Raw genomic sequence first — 7,654 nt, 5'->3', positions numbered from 1 at the left:
CCTTCACATTTCTGTTTGATTTTTCATCTTCGTTATTGCCATCCAGAGAAATTATTTTGTTGATTTCTTGTTGGAAAACAGTTCCATCCAGCTTTCATCCTGGAAATCTTCCACAACCGGGTTATCAAAAGTGGCGTATAGAAATATTATTACGCTTAAAATTATTGGAACCGATCTGTATTTGCATTTTTCAAGTTGGCGGAAGTTAAATTGAGATAATCTATTTCCGTGTTCAGATTATAATGTTATCTATAGTGGGTGGACCTCAGAGGGAGACGTGTAGAGACGTCATTCTATTCTTTTTCCTGCAGCCAAAATATCACATCGGGTTGTGTCGGCATATATCGTACTTGATGGCCTTACTGTTCTCGACATCCGATTGGTTCAATTTTCATTTTTGTTCATATTACCAGTGTTTGTCTATGTCGCTTTGATTACTTTGAAACTCATTGAAAATTCGCAGAAAAAAACCTGTATCAGTCTTGATTTGAATGTTAGAGAATACACATCATCAAAATGGTTTCTTTAAGAAATCCTCCCATTATATTCGCTTCGAGTTCATTATAAACGTAGAAAGACTTCTGAACTTTTTCAGAACCAGTGTCATAATATATCACATTTTACATTAAGGGTGAGTCATTTGAATATTTTTCTAGGAAACTTAACAAAACTCAATCTATAGAGTTATTTTATTGGATAATTGAAAATTAATTTATATGATGCAATTATCGTCATTTGATGTCAAAAAAATACTTTATTGTGAGATTTTTCACTAAACAGTTTTGGAAACTATTTAGTAAAAATTTCACAATGAAGTGTTTTTTGAATATGTGAATTGATTACTGAATAATTATATGAACGGTTCTATTTAGCTGTACTTTTGTGTGACCCAAATTTAATTATTGAAATTTAACCCACCATGTGTTAACCGATTGATATGAAATTTGCTGCACACCTGCAGGTTCAATGACAATACAATTATGTATATTCAGAGTCATTTTAAATCTAAGATAGCTGCCGATACGAAACAGTGTCTTACATTTTTGTATAACTGTCCACAATACACATATCAAATGAAAAGGCTTGACTACCAAACTACAGTACACACATATTTTTTTATTCCATCAATATTGATATAAAATGAAAGGGCTTGACAATAAAAACCCCATATACTTTAGAAAAAATAACTCTATCCAAAATGGCATCCTAAACAAAATGGCGATCATAGAGCCCTTAATTTTGGCGAGCTTCCACTGTACAAAAATTGCAACACCGCGCGGTTATATATTAAGGCTCAGAATTGTTCGAAGGACAATCTTTCTTGGCACCGATTATAGTGGAGTCTTTGAAAAGATTATATATCGAATAGTTAGATTAAAGTAATTGAAGTTATAGTTATATTAAAAATAAATGAGTAAAGTCTATTTTCAAGGTAAACTGTTTTCCTATGAAGAAATAATAACGCAGATAATATACTGAAAACTAAAAAATAAGTACCAGGTAGGTAAGTACAAGGTACTAATCATCACGTTAGTCAACCCATCAACCTAGGGTTTTGATCAAAAATAAAATCGTTATCACAGAACGATGATTTGCATCTTTACTCAGATTATCCAAAGCTCCACGTTTTTGTTTCAAGATAAGTTTCCTACATTGATGAGAGTGATGTGATACCAGGTGCCTTTATATTTATTTTTTAGGTTTTTTCTATATTATCTTCAACATCATTGAATTCATTCACGGTGAAACCGTTTAAATTGTGTTTTTTCTGAATGATAATGCTTTGAAACTATACACAAATATTGGGTCTTTCATTAAGCGCTCTTTAAATTTAAATAAAACAAAGAGTGTGTGAGATATCATAGAATTTTTTCATTTATTTGAAAGACCTATTGATACCATTATGTGTGGAATATTAAAATGTTCAAATATTTGCCACGGCTTCTCTGGGTAAAACACATTCGCATGTTATGTTGGCTGTGAGGATTGCCAAAGTATGGTATACACCTGCAACTTAAGACAGTCTCACAGAAAAAAAGGCAAACGGGCTCAAATCGCACAATCTCGGTGGCCAGTTCACATGCTCATGCCTTCAAATCTCTTGTGCAGAATATCCAATGGGGCATGAGCTGTGTGGTAAGTAGCGCCGTCCTTTTGAAACTACATGTCGTTGTTGTCCAGATCATCCAGTTCACGCCGAAAGAAGTTGGTAATCAATAAAGCGCTCGCTGTGGCCAACGTTATTCTCAAAGAAATATGGTCTGCTGACGCCCAAAGCGCAAAACCAACACCAAACAGTGACTTTTTCGGGATGCATTGGACGCCCTTAGATCTTATGTGGTTCGGTATCGTCCCAAATGCGACACGTACCCATTCATTCAAAACTTGGCCGCATAGCCAAATACTATTCAGCGAACACACGTTGTTGTCTATGATCATTTACCTTCAGTTAATGTATCAGTTGAATTTTGTACGGGTGCAGGCCCAAGTCACGACCCAAAATTCGCAAAGTAGTGGTCTGCGGAATGCCAAGTTCTTGAGAGCGATGCGAAATCGATTCTTTGGCACGATCTCACAAATAGCGTCGTTATTTTTGGCAGATCTTGCGATTCATCGACGTACAGGTATTAGTCGATCGATTACTGAACCAGAGCACCTTATATAAGTATACAGAAGTAAATTCACTCCCAGTCGGTCTCTTTGATGTTTCGGGTCGAGATTTTATTTTTTGCTGGCATGTAGCGGGGCAGGGGTGTAGGCTAAGAGCTGTTGTGCACCTCTGCACGAGGTTCGTTCAAAAAGTATGTGATCATGATCTGACTTCATCATTGATACGAGGAGCTTCCAATAAATTTCTCATATGATTGTGAAACGTTTAGGAATTGATCGAAAATAAGACAAGGTGGTGAAATAAACGTATATTTTATGTAGTAAGATTATACAATGTAGGTCACAAACGTATGCTAATCTATTCTGAAAGTTTTTCAGAATGATGAGTTTTTGATTTTTTTTAACATTTGTTTCCAAATTTTTATTGGCAAATTTCAAAGTATAATAAATTCTTACCCTCGTGAAGAGAGAAAATAAATAATCCAAAGGAAAATTATCACAAGGGTGAGAAATGTAAAATTTTTGAAAACAGTGTTTTGAGCTGGTTGCCTATGCAATCAGTGGCACATAAATTGTTGAAATGATTAAGAAATTCTGTCTCTGGATGAATGATACATTGTAAAAATGAATTTGGAGGCATATATAAACTTCCAAACTATTTGGCTACTGTATTACCATGTGCCTTGAAATGACTATATACATTTGTTTCATTCAGTGTGGTACTAGCCGCCGTGACAAAATCTGTACATACTTCACATGAATGTTTTCTTGAATATTTTCTCAAAAGATATTCACAAACATAGCCCAAGCTGTTGCCTTCTGGAGTAGCTAGAGTTCTATAATCATTTGTCTCTACTCTCAAAGGTTTATAGGGATTTTGTTAAACTTCCACAATAATCTTCATTCTATTTATGTCTGCATCTGTAATGCTACATATAATCTGACTAGTATCTTCTAGATAGTTATTTCCTTCTGACTATGTGAAATACTGAAGAGAAAGTGTGTTTTTGAAAGCTCTGGTAATTTGAATAGGAGTTGGGTTTCTGGCATTTCCACAAGTATTTCTCTGTTGACCAAAATAATTTTCCACACAGTCCTGATTTATATTCCTCATCAATATATAGGAGTCTCAATATGTAGGAGATTTTTTTGATATTACAGTTAATTTGCTGAAAAATACTTTCATTCAATTTGTTTTGATGTTTCGAAAAAAGGTTTTTTAAAATGTTTGACATCGTCAAATCGTTTTGAATTCAAAATATCAAACAGTTTATCCACATTTTCAATGAATGTAGCCGTTTATATTGCTGTTGATGGTATCTGATTGAAACTGGCATAGGTATTCATCGCTGTAGCTACCGAGTGACTGAAAACTTGAGTGGCTAATTTAACCTTGATACTTTGAAAGTTAATTGGAAATGAATGAGAATCAGTAAGTGTGGGTGCTAGTCTATATTGCTTTTCCTCATTCAAGTTGTAAAGTTGTTCAATATGACTTTTGTTTGTTGTATAGTCATCAAATTTCAAAAAGTCGTCAAAAAAAATGGTTTCTGCTTCATTTCAGCAAATGAGGAGTATCAAAAAAAGTAAAATATTTTTTTCTCATCAGCAAAGAAATATGGCTGCCCAACAGTGACTTCGAAATCTTTTCTGGCAAGTTTATAAAAATTAGAACCTAAATCTGAAATGATACCCCTAACTCTCAATCCAATTTTTGATAATTGTCTAACAGCTTCAATCACAATACTTTATATATACAGTATTGATGTGGATGAATTGGTGAAAAAGTATGCAACAGGCTGTTTCCAGTTCAAATGTATGCCTTTTGCCATGACTACCAAGGCATATTTTGCTATAGAAGCCGTTTTCTTGTTAAATAATTCCTCAAAACCAACTATTCTATCCTTTTCTATATTGTAGAAAAAGTGTAACTTGATGCTCATTTCATGGAAACAAATATTGCAATCCTTATCTTGATTACTGAAGTTATTGATTTTTAATCACTTCACTATGATCTATAACAATTTATTTTATGATTTTCGTTATATGTTCATTACTTCAATCTTACATAATGAATAATAGAAAAACATACCTTTTTTTCGTCAATTGGAAATTGAAAAAAATGAATGCCGACATCACCCTGCAAATTACAGCAACCCACAGCTTGACACTTGCTCATTTTGAAACTAGACACAAATATTTCACAATACAAAACCACCACTTAAAACGACTCACTCTGTAATACTATTCTATGCCTCAATTTGGCTCGCTTGGTAAACGCCTCAGATTCAGTCGGTTTCGCTGTAGTTCGACCGCGCATTGAATACGAGGTGAGGAATCTTGATCCAAATATGGCGGGGAGTGAACTTACTTGTGTTTACGGTGACCAAGGGGATTCAAATTTATCCATCACATTGCGAATAGTCCTTGCGGTAGGACGATTATGGCGACCGTTAAATGGGCGAAGTGTGCGGAAAGTTGCCCGAACAGAACATCCATTTTGATAGATAAATTTTGTTATTTGTTCATGTTGTTCAATGCTATATCCGTTCATGACGATTGGGAAAACAGACTAAATAAATGACAACTAATTTGACAGATGTAGCGTCGACAACAGTTGTCAAAGTTCGAAAGTCGCTGTTGGAAGACCCTTAACAATTTACTTATCTTCCCCTTCAAAACTGTTGCGAATATTAATTAGAGTACATTCTAAAATCTATCTTGATATCAAATTATATTCATATATAGGAATTGTATTCATATATGCCTTCGTAGAGAATTCACCATGAGGAAGAATTAGATGTGTTTTCGTCAATAATGATAAAAAACAAGCACTCAGTGTATTCGTTGAAAATAGTATCTTTATGAAGCAGTGACGTATGCAGAATGTTTTCTTGGAAGGCGAGGGGCAAATATAAAGAATTGAGAGGTGCAGCTTGAGCTTGAGAGGTGCAGTCAATGACAAATCGAATCAAAATTATTTTTCACTATAATATAAAATTTGTTATGTGACATAAATAATTATCACATGAGTAACTTTCACCTAGGCATTTGAATGCCTGTACTGTGTTATATTACTCACTGTATTCTGTTCTGTATCTATGTACATTTTATGAAAATATTATGACAATGGTAATATAATTATAAAAAAACAAAAAGAAGTAGATACAAGTTGAGTATATACTTGTATAAGAAAATATACAAATAATGATAATAAAAATCTTCATTCCCCATCGTATTAAACTCAAATGAAATACAAAAAATATTTAATAAGGTGGGAAATGGCCGGAGATCAGATAAGCTGCTGGCAGCCCCTGTTATTATAGTCTAGGAATTGTTTTTTTTAAGTTTTCGGTTAAGAATCGCTTGAGAGCATATTTTAATTCATTAATTGTTTTGATTGTTTTCAACTGAACTGGAAGTAGGTTGTACACTTTTGGACCATAATATAACACGAATCTTTGCGTATAGCCCTTATTGTAGAGTGGTATTTCAATAATTAAATTCTCGACGGCTCTAGTCCTCACAGTTATATGAGTTACATGGTTGCTAAATTTCGGAAAGATCCATACTAGACACAGCTAACTATATAGTGATCTTACGTTAAATAAACTAAATGAGTCTCTTGATAGGAACGATCCGTTGAAAATCGTCTATTTCTCATCGATATCATTTTCAAAATTGAGTTCTGTGCTATTTGTGAACTATTAATGTAGTTGTTGAAAGTACCATCCTTTGTGATAATACTTGTTTATCCCAGCTCATATCCATCAATAACAAGACCCAAATATTCAATGGATAGGCAGGTACTGTTTTTTTCTACAACCAGGCATTAATTGAAACTTTTTGTGCAGGTCATTTTGTGCAATCTAAGTTCAATAATATGAGGCTGATGATCTGAGTTGTGTGGAGAAAGTCATGATCGACCCAGGCATTTCTCAAAGATGAAAACCCACACTAGTCAATAGAAGAGGTCCGATCCTACTCACGACAACATCCGTCCACAAGTTTCACAAGTCAAAGTCTGAAAATTAACGAATTGAGCGTTAAAGTTCTGCCTGATCCATCATACTCCCCATATCTGTCGCTAACCAACTACAATCTTTTCAAGTATTTCGGCAATACTTTCGCCAATAAAAAACAGGCAAAAACGGCCTTTATCGATTTTATCGAATTCCGAGAACACACTTTTAATGACTACGGAATTAATTGACTTGTGTTATGTTGGCAAAGGTGCATTGAATTGAACGAGTTACCACTGAGACATTACAGTTTGAAGTAGACTCATAAAATCGAAATCTAATTGAATGATATTGAATATAATACACGTCACTTTAACGGAAACTAGATATTTAACTTCTCTGCAATATTTGTTATAATCAATCACAGCTTCTGAGCCTTTGTTCAATTCATTCATCGTGAACTTCATTCTGGGATGTGGAATAAACAAAAAATCCGCAATGAACATTGTTAAACTTTCCAGTGCTAGGTGGTCTGCAAAAAAGATGTTCTTCCTGGCAGTTTTCGTAGAATTATTATTATTGTTGAGTTTTTTTCAGTACTTTAACTTACCGTTTATTGTTATATCTATAATAATGATAATAATAATAATGAATCGGCTTTGTTCATAAATGAACTCACAAACTAGTAAAAGATTAACCTTGATCGATAAATCGGCCAAGTATCTGTACGGCGATATCTGTACAGCAAAGTATGAAAAAAAGGCTGAAAACGTCAGAAAACGTAAGTACTGCCAAAATTATTCTCACAATCAGAAAGTGCCGCCTATCCAAAACTTTACCCTAATTCGAAAAACTAATAAAGGCTCATGTTTTTCTGAGTGAAACCGTTATCACTAAAACGATATTTAAATGAAATTTACCTAAAGCTAGCTCACAAGCATGGACGATCAAAAAGGAGGTGTATACTTTCTCGTTGTTGAAAATCCTTAGATCAGATCAAGAAATTGACCCAAACCTCACTAGAAACATCATCAAACCCTTACCTCACCACCAAGTAGAAAAATAAATCCAAATTCGATCTT

The 7,654-nt window shown here is 34.0% G+C and overlaps 1 protein-coding gene across 1 annotated transcript in view; it reads left to right on the top strand.

Annotated features, from left to right (window-relative positions):
• Positions 1–390: 390 nt before the first annotated feature.
• Positions 391–7,654, top strand: part of LOC111513932 (uncharacterized) — a 28,010-nt gene continuing 20,746 nt past the window's right edge. Inside the window, exon 1 of the mRNA XM_074182179.1 lies at positions 391–631. The gene's annotated coding sequence lies outside the window, so the exon portion shown is untranslated. The remainder of the gene's footprint in view (positions 632–7,654) is intronic.

This window comes from Leptinotarsa decemlineata, unplaced genomic scaffold (genome assembly GCF_025532065.1).
Source record: "Leptinotarsa decemlineata unplaced genomic scaffold, Ldec_3_MD MMD2_tig00026328_RagTag_RagTag, whole genome shotgun sequence".
NCBI lineage: Eukaryota > Metazoa > Arthropoda > Insecta > Coleoptera > Chrysomelidae > Leptinotarsa > Leptinotarsa decemlineata.
This window is presented reverse-complemented; position numbering and strand designations above follow the sequence as displayed.